A 19,617-nucleotide genomic window follows, 5' to 3' on the forward strand; every position below is an offset into this window, starting at 1 on the left:
TATATACATACATACATACATATATATATAATTGCACAATATCATGTTTTGTTTAATCAAAGTTCATTTTCATTCAATAACCATGCAATGCCATAAAACATGATATATTTAAAACCATTTTATGCAATAGATTGCATACTTACAAACAGTTACAATTAATAGTCAAATAGAGAAAGTTATTAAGTTACCTCAACCCTTCTGCCATAAAAAAGGTTACTCGTGAATTCAATTACCGTAAAAACTCTCTACAAGCTTCTTCCCACAACTTATTCATGGAATATGCCAATCTACACACAATTGGCACTATTAGTTAATTGATTCAATTGACCAATACCACTTATTTATTACTTAATGCTACAATTAGTCATTCGTTCACTTTTGCTTATCTATTTTAAGTTAATTACCACTCAATTACCACTTCCAATCACTTCTAACAATCCCATTTTTCTTACACACAACTTTCACCTTAAATTTCTATTGAATTAGGGCTAAATCAAACTTATAAACTCAAAGCTCTATCATTCAACCCCAAACTAGTCACAAAGCTTTAATTTAACTCTCAAAAACTTTTTTATCACTATAGGGTAAGAAACAAACCCCTAAAATCTCCCTGATTCAATTTCTTTATAACTCACACTAAGAGAAATTAGAGTAGAATTGGAGGTAAGGTTGTACAAAGCTTACCCAATAAGTTACTAATCAGAGATGCCTTTCAACACTCTAAAAACCTTTACCCTAGCTGACCTTTTCTTCTTCTCTTCTCCCTTCATGTGTTTCTTTTGTTTCCTCTCTTCCCTCACCAGCTAATCTATAACTTTCGAAGTCATTTTCTAGTACATGTACTGTAGTGCAGCCAGCATTAGCCGTGATGCATGGCACAGTAAGGAGAATCCTCATCGCTGTCACATGCTTTGCTCTAAAATGTGGTTCCCATACCTAATTTTATAACTTAAAAGGTCATTTTCTAGTATAAGCATCATGATGCAGGCATCACTAGCCATGGTGTAACATTCCAAAAATTTTAAGACTCAAATTTATTTTAAAAAATAAAATAAAATATCTATAATTAAATTAAAATTTAGAATAATTTGATAGAGGTCCAAAGTTTGAATTTTTCTCATCAAAAGTTTGGTTTTGTTTGATTTTTAACTATGAAAAAAATTACCAAAGTTGACCCGAGCTTTCGTGCTATAATAAAAAATGTTGGGCCATTTCTTGTAATTTTCCCCAAGGCATTAGATCAGCAATTTAAAGACCAAAACTGACGCAAAAAATGTAGAAAACTGAACTGAAAAAAAAAAGAAAGGAAACGTGAGAGAGAGAGAGAGAGGAAGAAGAAAGGAGAAAGAGAGGGAGTTAGACTCAGATCTAGGAGACTTTGCGGCCGTTGCGAGCTCGGCTACATGATAGGTAAACTCCCTACTTCAATCCTCTTCCCTTCCTCTTTATTTTTCTCAATTTTTGGAAGAGGAAATTTGTGGATTTTGATCCCAAAGGCTTTATTCTTGTAAGCTTTTATTTCTTTGGATCCTAAGGAGGATGTTTTGAGTTTCTATATAGTGATCTAATATTTTGAGTGGATAATTGGATGAAAAGAGGTGTTTTGGGCACAAATTAAACCCTGAGAGATTGGGTTTTTCTCCTTAATGGTTTAAGCCTATTGATTTAGTTATAATTTTGCTATTTGAGCCCAGTAAGATTTAAATTAAGGTTTGGTTTTCATTATAAGGGCTAATAGCGAAAGTTGGTGACACTAAGTGAGAGTTTTTAATTGATTAAAAATTATATAAATTGAAAATTAGCCTAGTGATGGCTAATAAATGGTTTTGGTGGTTAAGTGATACTATGTAAATGGTTGGTTTAATACATGGACCATTGGGATGGATTATGGCTCATAGATCCAAGTTGTGTGGTATGAGTTATAGTCTTCATTAATGCTATTTGATATGATAAGTGATGTGAATCACTTATATGTTGTAGGAATTTTTGGTGGAATTTGTTCAGAAGTTAAGGAATAAGCCGAGCTCTATTTTGTACAAGAGGAACCCTTTTGGTACTAAAAGGTTGAGGTAACAAGGGAATTTATATTTCTTATTACTTTGTTTTAGCTATTTTTGAATAAATATTACTAGCCATCATGCATTACATGTTTTAAAAGATTATATGTGCTTTATAAGGGGTTATGGGGTACTACTTTGATTATAGTGCAAATATGTTTTCTAATTATTTAACAACAATGTTTTTATGGAAACGAGATTTTTTTACATGTATTTTAATCATAAGAAATAGAAGTTGTACTTAAGGAAGTGTAACTAAGTAAGGTACCTTACATAGGCTAAGGAATCGTTTAAGGGAGATTTATAAATGTTATACTACCTTAGAGTGTTGAAGTGGTCAATACTCAGGAAAGGTAGACACGAATAAAAGGTATGATCTCGGTCAGAGTTCACCAATGAGAAGGTGTGGACTTTTGATATTCTATGGCACACCACTAGTACTTAGTGTTGCCTTATGTATTGTGGGCTCAGTGCACTAAAGTGGTTAGTGTATTGAGTGTTCGACACCTCTCAGTAGGGGAGGAAATCCAACATATGAAGTGTGAGGTTAAGTGCCTAGGCTAAGGTAGCCCTCACATAGAGAGTAAATCGGGCTAGCTTTGGGAGGGAGTTAGCTTTGACTGCTTAAGATTCACGTTGAAGGGGCATAGGCGGTTTGGTGGATTAGATCATGCCTTAGATTATGTTTTATGCCTGTGGAGGTACAAGTAGGTATAAGATTTACCTGCGAGTTAAAGAGTGCCAGGGGGCATTCTGTTGGTCATGAAAGGCTATACCGGCCTACGTCATACAATCATACATTTTAAATGGCTAAATTATATACTATGTTGAATTTATTATTTGTTTATTCGATTATGGCTTGCTTTGTAATAATCAATGTAGATTTTTCTGTTACTAAGACTGTAGTTGTCTCACCCCTTTCTTTTCAATATTCTAGGTCCAGGTGAAGGAACCAGTGGAGGACGGGGGAAGGAGCAGAGCTAGGGGTTGTTTGTGAATTGTAAAGAACTGCAACCCCTCTCTTTTGAGCAAATCTATTATAATGTATTTAGGATTAGGGTGCTAGTAGGATATGATTATGTATATGTGTGGACTGTATAGCTTGTGTATGAATTTTTATTTGCTTGTAAACTTGTGGCTAGGAAACTTGGCTATAGTGTGTGGTTTTGATGGATTTATTTAGTAGACTAAATTTCCACTACAAGCAAATATTTATTTTGATATATATGTGATTCCATAAGCAAATGCAAAGTGGTTGCATTGTAAATGGTGAGTTATGGGCAAACATATACCTTGGATAAAGAGAGTGGGTGTGTGGGCCCCACAGAGATCTTTGAGCCAAGTGAAAATATTTAGCGTGTGTATTCATATGTATATATGATATTTGGAATAGTTTTTGGCTACTCTTGTATGATTTGTGCATTTTGAGGGTTTAAGGTTCATTTTGGGAAATAACATCAGCGTGGTCAAATTTTGGTATAACAGATTTTTCTACCATTTAAATGTTCGATCAGGTATTTTTAGTCCTATTTGACGTGTCTAAAGTGTTCCCACAAGTTTGTGACCATTAGGATGAGATTTGGACAATTTTGAAAATGGTTTTTACCAAAATCCTGCACTTTTGCATTCGGGTGTCCAAATCTTAATCCAACCGTTGGATTTTTCTAAAATTTAGGTCACTAGTAAAACCTTTTATAAGCTTCGTGTGGGCTTTGGAATCACTTCGATCGGATATCGAACGGAGAAACGGCATACTCTGGAATTTAGTCCGGAGGAGTTGTCATGACAGCAAAGGTGCTATCATGACAGCAATATATGTTAATATTGCAACATGCACGAAATTTAATCCATCTGTTAGATCTTTCCAAAATTTGGTATGCTAATAGTACTATTTAAAATTGACATGTGCGATTTAGAATCACTCCGATCGGAGGTTGGATGATGAAATGGTGTACGCCGGAAGTTAGTCCGGAGGTGCTGTCATGATAGCTTTTTCATGACAGCAAAAATAGCCAATCTTTTAACATGTCTAATTTTTAATCCAATCGTTGGATCTTTTTGAAATTTGGCACATTTATAGTAACCTTTGAATGTGATGTATGAGCTTTAAAATCACTTCGATCGGTGATCGAATAACGGAACGGCGCCTCCTGGAAGTTGGCCCAGGAGGGCTGTCAAATTGCTGTCATGACAGCATCCTTTTATTTTACTTTTGTCTAGCTTGCTTTTGTGCGCTATAAGTAGAACCTATAATTTTTTTAAGGTTTTAAATGATTTATTTCTTAAATTGGTTAGAGGATCAACTCCTTAACCACACTTAGTTTATTTGAATTATGTAATTTTTGGATAATACTCGAGGCAAGTGTTACACATGGCATGTGGCACAGTAAGCAAAATTCTCACCATGTACACATGCTTTACTCTAAAATGTAGTTCTTCCTCTTGATAACTACTCATTTAACATCCTAAAGACACCAATTATTGACTAATCATCCAAATCTCTAATCATTTACTAATTATCACTTTACCTTGATTAATAACTAATCACAGGATTAGAAAATTAGGATGTTACATTTAGATGCTAATCAAGCAAGTTTGTATCATGTTATGTAACTTGTTTCACTGTATATATATATATATATATATGTGTGAATTTATGTGAAATTATGTGCATGTGTGTGAACTTGACACAAATAGTAAAGCTTGGCCCAATTTATAGGAGTCAATTATATTTGTGATTCCTGACCATATGGTAAAGTTTAGCTCCATATGAGGATGTCAGATGGCTGATAGTGGAACAAGTCTGCATGTATGTGTGATTGCATGTATTATGCCTCATATAAGCCTACAAGTGTATAATGTGGCATTAAGAGGTCAAAATGAGTAATTGATGTGTTATATGTGATATATTATGTCAATCAGGTGTATGTAGTTATTTTGGACTTAGTTCAAGGCCCAAAGTAGTCTAATGGGACAAGGAATGAGAATTGAACACTTAATGTGCAAGTTTTAAAAGAAAAAAGTGACTTTTTGCACCTAGGTATCCAATTTTAGATCGGATTGTTAGATTGAGTCTAAACTTATCTCATTGGATAGAATATATTATAAGCTTCATGTGGATGTTTGAGTCAGTCCAATCAGACATCAAATGTGAAACTGGCGTGTGGCAAAAGTTTATCTTTTGATGCCGTGGCACATTGTGTGTCACGCCATGGCATATGGCACAGAGAAGAAAGAGCCTGCAGCTCTGTACCACATGCCATAAGATAGGAATTAATCACTTATCCTCAAAATTAAACTAAAGATAACTCTAATACAATATAGGGCCGTGGCACATTGTGTGTTACGCCATGGCACATGGCACAGAGAAGAAAGAGCCTGCAGCTCTGTACCACATGCCGTAAGATAGGAATTAATCACTTATCCTCAAAATTAAACTAAAGCTAACTCTAATGCAATATAGGGCCAACCATAGGTCATCTTTAAGGAATGGTCTTAGTCTAATTAAAAGTTATCTAGTAGAATAAATCACCCAAAGTTGCAAGAATTTAGTTGCTTAATTATCTAAACTAATTACCTAATGTGCAAGTATTTAAAATGCTAAATAAAGTGAGTAAAATGAACTTTCCTTTTCATAAGAGTGAAACCCTAGAGATTAGTTAATTTTAGACTCATTATCTTCTCATGACTAGGCTGAGTTTGGGTTCCTTTTCTCTTGATTAAAGTTATCATGACTTAAGAAAATTATCCTAAGCTAATTAACCTAATTAGCTAACTCCCCTAGGTCTTATATCAAACTCCCTAGTTCAATTAACCAATTGGTGAAGAAATTAGCCAAGTGATTCATTCAAAATGGTCCCTCAACAACCATATTCAAACACATAAATTGAGCAACCACAAAATTATGTCAAGCTACTTAACAACACAAGCATTAACATCACAAGATTATGCAATATTAACACAAGTAATTCACTAATTGAAAAACACAAGATTATGTGTTAAACTCATAGTGGCTGAACAATCATGGCAGCCTAAGGAAGGAAATTAAATGAAACAATCCTCTCTTTACATCAAAATCAAATTCAAATTAGACTTTACAAGCTAAGATAATCAAACCTTACATTAAGGGATCTAACCATCTAGTAAAAAGAGAAGAGGATAAGAAATAAAAGAACTTAGCCAATTTAAAGCTCAAGACTCATCCTCCATCTTCATCTCTCTAGGATTCCACCAAGTAACTTAGCCAATCTTCATCATCTTCAAGAACCCTAGGAGAAGAGCATAGTAGCCGAACATTTTAGTACCTTAGATGAAGAAGAAGAGCTTGGATCCTTAGGGAAATGGGAGGGATGGAATGAAATTGAGGAGAGAAGAAAAATGGTGTTGGTTTTGTGGAGGTTTGGTGGTTGAAAATGAAGGTTGGGGTTTTGGAAAATGAATAACACAAGTGAGAAAATGAAGAATACTATGAACAAGAGAGAGAGAGAATGTGGGAGACGAATGAAATGATTGTTGGATCTGAATTTTTGGTGAGAATGGCATGCCAATCCTTGTTCCCCATCAGCTGAAGGCTTAATTAAAAATAATAAAATAAATTAAAATGGAAATGGGAGCCTTATCACACTTGTAAGGTAACAGCCTCTTATTGGTTTGTAGATGATTTCAATGTGTGTGTAATTTTTCATGTGTCATCCACATTATTTAAGTTGATTTAATATCCTAAAAATAGCATAAATCACTTGCAAATGCTCCCATTGACCTCAAGGACTGTTGACTCCAATTGATGCATAAGTCACATGCCACCTATGTCACATAAATCACATAATTCAATTAAATAATATGTGACATAATAAAATTTAATTAATGTCCAAAATTAAATTCATAATTAGAAGGAAGAATATATTAAAATAACCAAATTATATGCTGTAAAAAATTATATAAAAATTTTCACACAAATACAAATCAAAAAACTAGGTCAAACTAGGACACTTGAGAAAATGTTGAATTTTTATTTAATTACTCTCAAACTAAAATGAACTTCAAAAATATAATTTGACCACTTATTAAATGGACATAAAATTCACTTTGTCAAATTTTTTTGTACATTTTCTCAAAAGTTCATTTTTTGGACCAAAATATCCCTGGTGCACTAAACCTAGATACTTAGGAAAAATTTCAAATCTAATGCAATGTGTGCACTTTAAGGTAATAAATTATTAATAAAAGGATCATAATTGACAAATAAAAGTGTGTAACAAATGTGTTCTATCAATTCTCCTATACATATCTTTTGCACTTCGGGCAAAATCAAGTGAAAAAGGTTTAAAAAAAACTCTAAGACAGAGAAACAAGAGAAAAATAATTTTCAAAGTTATTTAAATACTAGCTCATGAACTTCTACAAATTATCAATCAATGTAGAAATAATTAAGAAAGAATTATGCACATTACAAACAAACCCTTACTAAGAATCAATGTCAAAGAGTAAGCCTCTTTAGGTTAAGTGTTTGCTCTCATCACTCAAAGTGTATAAGATATTCAATTTCACTCAAAATTCCTTAAGACAAACCCTACCATAAGTTTTTAACCCCTTCTACATCTCCACTACTAAATAGCACTTGTAATCAAGAATCAAGTGGACTTTATTAGGTTGTAATGTGAGTAATGAAAGGATATCTAAGAAATGCATGTAAGAAAAAATAAGGTTAGCATCAAGATAATGGTAAGATCAAGATATATCCTCTTAATATACAAAGCATAACCTAATTCAATTAAGTAGACACCTTAAAATAATGAGGATGCAAAGCAATGACAAGAAATAATAAAACAAATGGAATGGATGAGCTAGGGAACATTTTATTCTTTTCTTTTTCTCATTCTTTTCTTCTTCTTTTTATTTCTTTTTTTTAGCAACTTTATTGCTTTCATTTTCATGTATATATATATTTTCATCTTTCCTTGCCTTTCTTTTTCTTTTAGTTGCCCCTAACTCTTTGAAAATAATGGAAATAATAGATATAACAGTGTAACAATAAAGGATAAAGAGTAATTGATAGAAAAATGATAATAAGCATCCACTCATTTGATCTAGAACATGCAATGAATATTAAAAAAATATATAAAAGTGTAACATGCATTCCTTGAGGAAAAAAGGGTGAATATTTATTTTTAAGAATCAAACCAACAGCTTAAAGTGGCTAACAAAGAATAATTAATAATAATGGGTTGGCTATTTAGCTCTTGGCTATTTTTTTATGAATGCCATCTTTTATCTCCTATCAAACAAGTACAAGACATATGATCTTAATTAAGAAGTGAAACAAATTCTAGAGGGTAGCATCACTAAGGAATTAATCACACATGAGTGTTTGGTCTCTTTCATGAAAGGGTAATGTGCCACTCTAATCCATTAAATTAAGGTAGAAGAATGTTCACTTCATACCTATTCAATCCTAAAAATTACCACATCTCAAGTATCAAAATATCCATTCAAAGAGCTTGGTAATTAAGTAACCTCAAACAAAACAAAACAAAGCACAATTTCTTTTTCATTTTTTCAAAAAAATTTCAAAAGCCAAAACAAAACAAAACAAAAAATTTATTTCTCTCTCCCATACTTAAATCATGCATTGTCCTCAATATAAGTATAGACTAGTGATAAAAAAAGGTGAGATCAATAATGAATACATAATAAAAGTATGGTGGATAATTTTTTTTCTTTTCAACACGCAAGCAAATAAAAAGAAACAAGCAAACCAAAGCAATAAAATCTATTTTCTACTAGGTTCATCTCCCCCACACTTGAACTATACCAATCATTAAATATATCAATCAAAGTAAGGTAAAAGCTTAAGGATAGAGAGATACAACCTTATCATGGTGGTTCAAAAACATATTAAGAGAAATCCTCTTCCTTTTAAAGTGTTGGGTCAGCCTCCTTGTAAAGCTTGCATAAATGGCCATTACTCTCCCAAGTGGACCCCGTAGCTTCATCCTTGAGTTGAAGGACTCCATAAGAGAGAACATTAGTCACCATATATGGCCCATGCCATTTAGATGTGAGCTTAGAATGCTTATGGATGTATCTTGTCTTGTAAATAAAAACTAAATCTCCAACTTTGAAATTCTTCCTCAAGATCATTTTGTCATGAAGAACCCTTATTTTCTCCTTGTAAATCCTAGATGACTCATAAGCATCCAACCTAAGATTCTCTAGTTCTTACATTTGAAGGAATCTCTCCTTAGTCGAAAGATACAAATCCAAGTTGAGCTTCTTGATGGCCTAACAAGCCTTGTGCTCTATCCGCACCAGGTGGTGGCAAGCCTTTCTATATACCAATTGAAAAGGAGATATGCCAATGAGAGTCTTATAAGCAGTTCGATAAGCCCACAAAGCATCCTCTAAGTGTAAAGACCAATCTTTCTTATTTGTGTTCACCACCTTTGTTAGGATCTTCTTGAATTCTCTATTTGATACTTCAGCTTGGCCATGTTAGAAATTGTGCCCTAGGACCAATCATTGTACTATGCATGTTGTTATTTAATGAATTTCTCTTTTGTTATCATATGAATTGCATGTTTACTATGATAACTATATCCTTAGACACACTATAGTGCTTGTCCTAAATGTCCCTAGTCAGTCATCTATAAGGGATCATAGATGAAACAAGACTAGTATGACTTTAATTAATTATAGAGATATAAATCAAAGTCATATACACCAACTCACTATGAGAAAGCTGTATTGTACAAGTCATAAGCTTATCTCATATGTAACCATATCACTAAGCCCTTTAACCTAAGATCTTTATGGATTCCTACATGATAACTATTGAACTTTGACCTAGTCAAAAATCACCCAGGTGATCATAAAGGCTATGATTGAGTTTAGTAATATTCATGTAAAGGAATATGAGTGGACAAGATGGAATTTATCCCTCATATTAATTGAGAGATATTACTAAGCCCCTCAATGAGTAAAACTGAGAAAATTTATGGCCATACTACAATAGAAAGGGCTTTTCTATTATTATGTTAGTCCACTGAGAGATCGAGAAATAATGGTCAGGTAAAGGAGAATGACAATTTCATATTTTACACTTGACCAAAATATCATGTGACAAAGGGATGTGATACGGTTATATGAAAAGTTACATCGGATCATCGATCCTATATGAATTGGATAGTTGCAATGTCTATATCTAGCTTCATATAGGCCTACAAGGTTGCACACAAGAACAGCCTAACTCAAGCTATATGTCTAAATTTAATGGATGTAATATAGGGTAAATAAATTATATATATATATATATTTAAATATTTATTTCATAAATATTTTTATGTATATATTTATATAAAATATAAAAGTCCAAATATAATTATATATATATATATTTTTAAAATATATATATATATATATATTCATGTGTGTATATATGTATATATATGTATATATGTATATGATATGATATATGAAAATAAATATATACAATATAATATATATATTTTTGAAATATATATTTATATATATATATTCATGTATATTCATATAATGTGTATATGTGATACATATTATATTATATTGTGTTAGTTTTAAATTTAATTTTATGTTACAAATTAAATTTAATAACTAACATGATATGAGACAATATCATGTTAGTTCTATAATTTGAATTTATAAGATAAAATCAAATTAGATATGATATTACAAACTTTATTTATGAGATAAATTTAATCTAATATTTTTGTTGGTTCATTAAAGGAAAGCAAAACCCTAGTCTATAAATAAGATAGAAAAGGGATGTTCTTTATAGGTTTTATAGAGTTAGAAAAGTTCTGATGGCAAAACACTTTGAGAGCTACGAAACATCTTGAGGAAAAGTAAACTAACGTTCAAAGACAAACGAACATTGGAAACATTAGCATGCTGTTCGAGTTAGAGAGTTGTTCTTGTGGATATAAGTATCAGGAGCAAATCTACATTGTCAGCTCTTGAGATCCAAACTTTTGAAGAGAACACACGTGAGAATTCAAAATTCAAAAGGTAACTTTTCTATTCACCTTGACTTAAATGAGTTCATTTAGCTTACATGAGGATAGGGATTTAAAAATTTAATCTTCTGCTGCACCTTGTTATCTAACAAGCCATTAGTTTGGGGATGATATACTATAGAAATGTTGTGATGCACCCCATATTTAGTCAAGAGAGCCTTCATCATCTTGTTGCAATAGTAGGATTCTTGGTCACTTAACAAGGTCTTAGGAACTCCATACCTACAAAAAATATTAAATTTCTAAAACTTCAAAACAATCTTAGCATCATAAGTTCTAGTAGGAATGGCTTCAATCTGCTTTGAAACATAATCAACACCAAGCAATATGTACTCAAAACTAAAAGATGGTGGAAAGGGACCTATGAACTCAATGCCCAAACACTAAAAATCTCATAAAATAAAATGTGTTGTTAAGGCATTTCATGCCTTTTACCCCAACTACCAACCTTTTGACATTTAAAGCATGCTTTACAAAATTTATACGAGTCTTTAAACAAGCTAGGCCAATACAATCCACAATCTAAAACCTTCCTAGCTATCTTATTTGAGCTACAATGACCACCACATACATGAGAGTGACAAAAATCAAGAATAGAAGGCACATCAACATCGTCAACACACCTTCTAATCACTTTATCACTACAAATCTTTCACAAAATATAAAGCATAAGGAGGCAAAACTCCACACTTAATATAGTTAGCAAAAGAGGCATACCATGGAGGCTTAGATGAAATGGCACACAATGCCTTATCAGGAAATGAATCACAAGGAATAGTAGGGTTAGAGTTTACCATAGTAGCTTCCAAATGAGATAGCTTAGACAAATGATCCACCACTTTGTTGGTAGAACCACTCCTATCCATTATTTCCACATCAAATTCTTGCATCAAGATCACCCATCGAATCAAGTGAGGCTTAGAATTTGTCTTTTTAAGCAAATACTTCACAGTAGCATAGTCAGTGTACACAACAACTTTAGAATTAAGAAGATATGATCTAAACTTATTAAGTGTAAAAACAATAGCAAACAACTCTTTCTTAGTCGTAATGTAATTAACTTGAGCTGAATCTAAGGTCTTAGATGCATAAGCAATCACATATGACAACTTGCCCTCTCTTGAATCAAGCATAGCTCCCATAGCAAAATTGGAAGCATCACATGATAACTCAAAAGGCAAAGAACAATTTAGGGCTTTAAGAATGGGAGGGAAAATGAGCATGCTTTTCAAAGCATCAAAACTCTTTTTGCAACATCATCAAAAATAAAATCAACATCTTTTTATAAGAGTTTAGACATAAGTAAAGCAATTTCACTAAACCCTTTAATAAATCTACTATAAAAGCCTGCATGTCCTAAAAATGATCTCATATCTTTCAAATAAATAAGATATGGCAAAGAAGTAATCACATCTACTTTGGCCTTATCCACCTCTATGCCCTTAGAAGAAATCAAATGGCCCAAAACAATGCTTTTATCTACCATGAAATGGCATTTCTCAAAGTTAAGATGAGCTTCTTTTTAATGCACCTACCAAGCATTTTATCTAAAGAACACAAGCATGAATCAAAGGACTGTTAGATAGAGAGGCACAGCGGAAGATTAAAATTTTAAAATCCTTATCCTGATATGGACCGAACGAACTCATTTAAGTCAAGGTAGATAGAAGAGTTACCTTTTAATTCTTTAAACTTAGTGCACGTTCTCTTCAAGATTTTGGATCTCAAGAGTTGACAACATAGATCTGCTCCCTCTACCAATATCTATAAGAACAACTTTCTAACTCAAACAGCGTGCTAGCGCTTCTAGTTTCTGTTCTTCTTTGAACGTTAGTTTTCTTTATATAGGGTGTTTCGTGGCTCTCAAAGTGTTTTTGTCGTCAAAACTTTTCTAACTCTCTCTCCCTTCATAAAGGATGTCCTTATCTCTATATAGTATATGGATTAAGGTTTTCATCTTCTACTTAAAAGCCCACAAAAATTTAATTAAATTTATCTCATAAATTTAATCCATGATATTATATCTAATTTAAATTTATCTTATAAATTTAAATTATAAACTAACATGATATTCTTATATATCATGTTAGTTACTAAATTTAATCTATCATATATATATATATAAAATTATATTTTAAATTTTATATTTCATATCAATATATATAAAAATATTTATCAAATAAATATTCAAATATATATATATATATATAATTCATTCACCCTATATTACATTCATTGAATCTAGACACATTGCAAATTTAATGAATTTAGACATTATAGCTTGATTTGGGCTGTCCGTGTGTTCAACCCTATAGGCCCATACGAAATTGGCAGTGGGCTAATTATGCTATTAGCCCACAAGTTATAAGTGGCCTTTAGCAAGACATTGCAGTTGCCCAATTCACATGGGGATTAATGATCCAATGTAACCTATCATACAACCATATCACATCCCTTTTATCACATGATGTTTCGGTCAGGTATGAGACATTGAATTGTCATTCTCCTTTACCTGACCATTACTCTCTCTATCTCTAAGTAGACTGACAATAGCAATGGAAAAAACCTTTTCATTGTAGTATGGCCATACATTTTCTGTCTTATTCATCGAGGGGCCCAGTAATATCTCTCACTTAATGTGTGGGACAAATTCTATCTTGACCACTTATATTCCTCTATATGAATATCACTAAACTCAATCATAGCCTTTATGATCACCCGGTCAAAGGTGACTTTTGACTAGGTCAAAGTTCAGTGGTCATCATGTAGAAATCCATAATGATCTCAAGTCAAAGGGCTTAGTGATATAGTTACATATAGGATAAGCTTATGACTTATACCATACAGATTTCTCATAGCGGGTTGGTCCAGTACCTTGTACTCTTTCAAGTGCCTATGACTTTGATTTGTATCTTTATAATTAATCAAAGTCATACTAGTCTTGTTTCATCTGTGATCCCTCATAGATGACCAACCAGGGACATTTAGGACAATCACTATAGTTTGTCTAAGGATACAGTTATCACATTGAACATGCAATTGATATGATAACGAAAGAGAAATTTATTAAATAATAAAGTGCATTGTATAATGATTGACCTTAGGGTACAATTTCCAACAAGGCTCACCATACACAGTAAAATCATCCATAAAAACTTTCTTGCAATTTTCAATAAAATCACAAAATATGAACATCATGCATCTTTGAAATGTACCAAGCGCATTACAAAGACCAAAAAGCATCCTCTTATAGGAAAAGGTACCAAAGGGGCATGTAAAGGTGGTCTTATTTTAGTCACTAAGAGCTATGTGAATCTAGAAATACCAACTAAACCTATCTAGAAAGCAATAATTAGACTTGAAAGCCAATCTCTCAAGCATTTGATCAATAAAAGGAAACATAAAATGGTCCTTCCTAGTCACATTATTGAGCTTTCTATAGTCTATGCACACTCTCTAAGAATTTTGAACTCTAGTCGAGACAAGCTCTCCTTTCTCATTTTTTATCACAGTAATCCCCCTTTTCTTAGGTACAACTTGGGTTGGAGACACCTACTAACTATCAGCTATAGGATAAATGATCCTAGTACTAAGTAGCTTGATAACCTCTTTCTTTATCACATCTAAGATCAATGGGTTAAGTCTCCTTTATGATTGCCTAATGGGCTTAGCATTGTGCTCAAGAAAAATTTTATATGTGCACATAATAGGGTCAATACTAGGAATGTCAGCTAAAGTCCAACCAACAACATGTATATTCTTTCTCAACATATCAAGCAATGAATTTTCTTCCTCAAAAGATAAAGAGATAAAAATTATTACCTGAAGCTTCTCATTCTCAAGGAGATATGCATACTTGAGATTGGATGGTAAAAGCTTCAACTCCAATGTAAGTGGCTCTACACAAGAGGGAATGAGCTTCTTCAAATCCAATTTGGTGGAATATCATATGGTGCTCTCTTTTTTTTAGGCTCCTAACTTGTTTTTGATTGCTTCTCTTCTTTTTCAAGCTCAATTTCATTGATTGCTTCTTCTTTCTTCTTCACGGCCTCCCCCTTTTATTGCAACTTGTCCTTAAGTACTTGGACATAAGCCACAGCCTCAGCATTTGGAAGTGCAAAATTTTTCTCTAATAGCTTAGGAATCCTAAGAACATTAAGCTTGAGTGGAGGAAAAGTCATAGATTTAGCCTCAATGGCATTAGTACTTATAACACAAGAAGATATACCCTTCTCAAGCATTTCAAGATTAAGCATAGGAGACATTTCAAACAAATCATGAGAAAAAGTAGTTGAATCATTCAAGCATGCATCAATATCTAAACAAATAGGACAACCACATCTATAAATGAATGTAGTAGTGATGAGACAAATCATCATCAACATGTGAGAAAGAATCAAGCATGTGAGACTCATAAGCATCATAAAGCAATAACTCAGTTGAACTCATACCTAATAAAGAATAATCCTCAAAAGGATGTTTTATTGCTTCATATATATTAAAAATAACATGATCCTCTCTACATTTGAAAATTAAACTACCCTTTTCTATATCAATCAATGTACAGGAAGTCCTCATAAATGGCCTTCCTAAAATCAAAATATTATCCCTACTCCCTTCTTTTGACATATGAAGCATATACAAATTCATAGGAAATAATAGACCTTTAACACAAACCAATAAGTCTTCTACTATTCCACGTGGTCTCCTAATACTTCAAGGCTAATTGGCATATTATAGGTGTCTTATGCATGCAATCAAGACTCAAGGCATGATAAATTGAAAAAGGCATAACATTAATGGTTGTACCTAAGTCTATCAATGCATGAGAAAAATATGTGTTGCCAATCTTGCATTTAATTGTGAAGGAACTGGAGTCCTCATACTATATAGGGAGTTAAGGCTTTGTTATAGCACTCACAGAATAGGGTAATTGTACCTTTGTGTTGGGCCTAAATTTTCCTTTATTTGTACAATAATCTTTTAAATTTTAGTATACTTAGGAAAGTTCTTAACTATATCCATCAAGGGTACATTAGCATGAATCTTATGGAAGAAATCACATACCTCTTAATCAAATTGTCCTTTCACTTGCTTAGGGACTACTTTTTCTTATGGGAAAGGAAGCTTATTTATAATCTCTTGACTTTTCTTTCATTCTTCCTTCCTTGAACTTTCCTTTCTTCTTTTACTTTGCTCGGCCCCTCCCTCTTTTTTCTTGCTAAGCAACTCAGCCATAGTCCTCTTTTCCACCTTAGATGATGGTTGCTCACATATGATCTCCTCAATGTTCTCATCATTATCATCCCTACAAAAGGATGCATCATTAGGAGTAAAAGAAGAACTAGAAACATTAACATCAATTGAAGAATTCAAAGAGGAATTCTCGACCTTCCCTTCTATCTTGACTTCTTATACTCTTTCTTCCAACTCCTTGCCACTCCTCAATGTGATAGCATTAAGATTAGCCTTAGGATTAGCAACAGTGTTGGATGATAATATAAAGGTTTAAGCATTAGCTGCAATTAATTGGTTAGCAAGTATATTCATTTGAGAAGTAAGGGCATCAATTTTAGAGTTCATTTTCTTACACTTGTTACCCATACTCTTTACCTTGTTCCCTAAGCCATCATACATGTTCTTATACAAGGAATTCATTTCAATCAATTGCTTGCATAACACATTCACATCATTAGAAGAGTTAGAGTTAGAAGAACTCTCAATTGGAACAAGACTTGTGACATTATGTGTTAGCTTAAGTTTTGATGATGACAAATAAAGATGAGCTAACTATATTTATGCTTAATTGCTTTCATATATATAGTAGTTAAATATGACTATGGAATAAGTGCTTTAAAGTATTTTTACCTATGTTGTTCCATATTACATAAGATTTGGATAAATGATTTGTGTGCATCAAAGTTGTTTAATACTATCATATCTTTTCTTATCTTGAATTGATTCTATATCCAAGGGTGATTCAAAGTATCATCTTTCATAATATGAATATATGCATATTGATACTTAGACTAACCATTTTATTCATGATATATCATTTAAGGTTATCCAAAGTAAAGATGAAAGTAAGCATGAAGATAAACAAAGTTGAAGTTATTAGTTGCATGCTATATATAACATCCCTAAAACTAGCACCTATCAAATTGCTTGTTATGCAGTAACATAATTTATGAAATTGGATATTTTAGAAAATATTTTAAGCATAAAAGTTAAGGTTGATTTTATAATTTTAAATTGAGAGATTTATTTGAGGTAGATTAAAGGATTAATCATTTCTTCTCTTTTCCAGTTGTGAAATCAAATAGAATAAATATCAATTAAATTGAAAGTTAGTGAATGTATGATTAGCACGTTGCTTCCATCAAATTCATTTTATTATATATATATATATATATATATTCATTCATTCATTTGCGTCAACGATTAAAGAATAGATGGCAACAACTCTATTAAAATATATAAGAATAGATGATTAAAACATATTTTAGATCATTCGGTGGTTATCTCTACATTCAAGTATAAAAAAAAAAAAGAAGAGAAATACTGACTAGGGAAGCCAAAACTTTATTAGGTGGCAGCAACTTAGATTAGGTGTCATGGAATTAGAATCAGAAGGAAGAGAAATGGATTAGGTGGCAGAATTTCTTGTTTAAGAATTTATTTTTGATCAATGAGAAAAGAAAGACCACCATTTCTATTGCACCTATATATACCCCATTAGTCTTGTACTCTTTTATATCATTTCTTTCTTTCTACAAACAAAACCGAGAGAGTGAGAGTGTGAGAAAGACTTGAGTAGGTCACGGGAGGGAGAAAAGAAGAAGCAAAAGAAAAGTGATCTAGGATAACAAGGAGGAAGAAACATTATCAAGCTAGAGAATCTAAGGTAGCAGAACTTATACTTCCTCTAGTATATAAATTTGGTTCTGCATGTGTTGAATTGCTTAATGTTAATGGATGCTATATATATGTAAATGATATACTTTAAATGTTGTAACATGATTTCCAAAATGCAAAGCTAGAAAGTATCTCTTTTCTTGCCATAATTCTGTTCTAGTAGATATTTGTGCATAAAGTTGAATGTGTGTTTGTGAATTAAAATATGTGGACCAAATATATATATATTTAGTAAGTGTATGTTTTTCTACTGAGATTTTCATAATCTCATTCCCCAAAATTTATTAACCATGTTAGGGCCCAGCTCAAGTAAAGACAAAGCAAAAGCTAATGAAGTTTGAAATCTATGGATTTGTCCTAAATAGTTTTGTGTAATTATTAGAGTACGTGTGTTTTAAGTTGGCCTGTAAACTTCTGAATGCTACAGTTGTAATATGAGATAATGTACTTCTGGACCATGTTGAATTATTTTGGACCGGTATGTAATGGCCAAAACACAAAAAAATCAATGGCCAAAACACAAAAAAATCAACCTAGTTGTAAATAAATGACTGTGTAAGTTAAAAATGCATATGTTTCCTATAACAAGGTTTTTGTGTTGATACTGACTTTTAGAAAAACCATAAAATTCTATTACTAGTTAATAGACATTTTAAGCTTTCAAATGATACTTAGATCACATTATCTGAATTAGTAAATCTTGAGATATGATTTTTCAAATATACAAGTCCAGAAATAAGAATAAAGCGTTAGGTCCAGAATAGAGATTAGGTATCAATGTAAAAACTGTATTAATAGGGCCATGAAAAATTCATCTAAATATTTTTCTAATATATAGACTTATCCAGATTTCAAAAAAATCAAAAATCACATAAAAACGTGTTTTCTAGAATTAATGGTGAATTTTCAAAGTCTACATAGGAATTCTAAAATAAGCTAAGTGTCCAAACTGAATAATTAACTTGCACGAATTAACTGTATGAATTGGGCTAATATATGTTCAGTTTAATATTTTTATTTTATTAACAACTCTTTGAGATTTCTGAAAAGTCCAAGATCATAATATTTGGATCTCTACAACTTTAGATATTATTTTTCCAAGTGAAGGTATAATAGTCTGAATCCAAATAATAGACAAACATAGGTGTTGTTAAGAAATAAGAAAGTAGTAGGAAATGTACAGGTTCAAGCCCATTTACACAATTATGTTTTCTAGTTAAATCATAGGCACTTCATTTGAATAAGAGTAAATCAAATTATATAGTCTTTTAAATATATATATATATATATATATAATAAAATATGAAAAGAAAATAAATTAATTTTCCCTAAGTTCATGAAATAAATTATAAGGGATATTATTCGTAATCTAGTTTTGTTATATGTCACTTATAAAGAAATTGTAAGTTTGTAATATGATAATACAAGAATCCACTCAATTCAATATTTTTAGGCTTAGTTAAGAATAGTATTACATGATATAATTATTAATTTTGAATGCAGTTGATTCATATATAGTTCAAAGTTATTTCCTATTTAATCCAGAAATGTAAATTATGCCTTTAGAAATGAGCTGTGACACTATACTCATGATT

The sequence above is a fragment of the Prosopis cineraria genome, unplaced genomic scaffold, assembly GCF_029017545.1.
Source record: "Prosopis cineraria cultivar Desert tree isolate PC_DT_omini unplaced genomic scaffold, ASM2901754v1 PC2, whole genome shotgun sequence".
In the NCBI taxonomy this organism is placed as follows: domain Eukaryota; kingdom Viridiplantae; phylum Streptophyta; class Magnoliopsida; order Fabales; family Fabaceae; genus Prosopis; species Prosopis cineraria.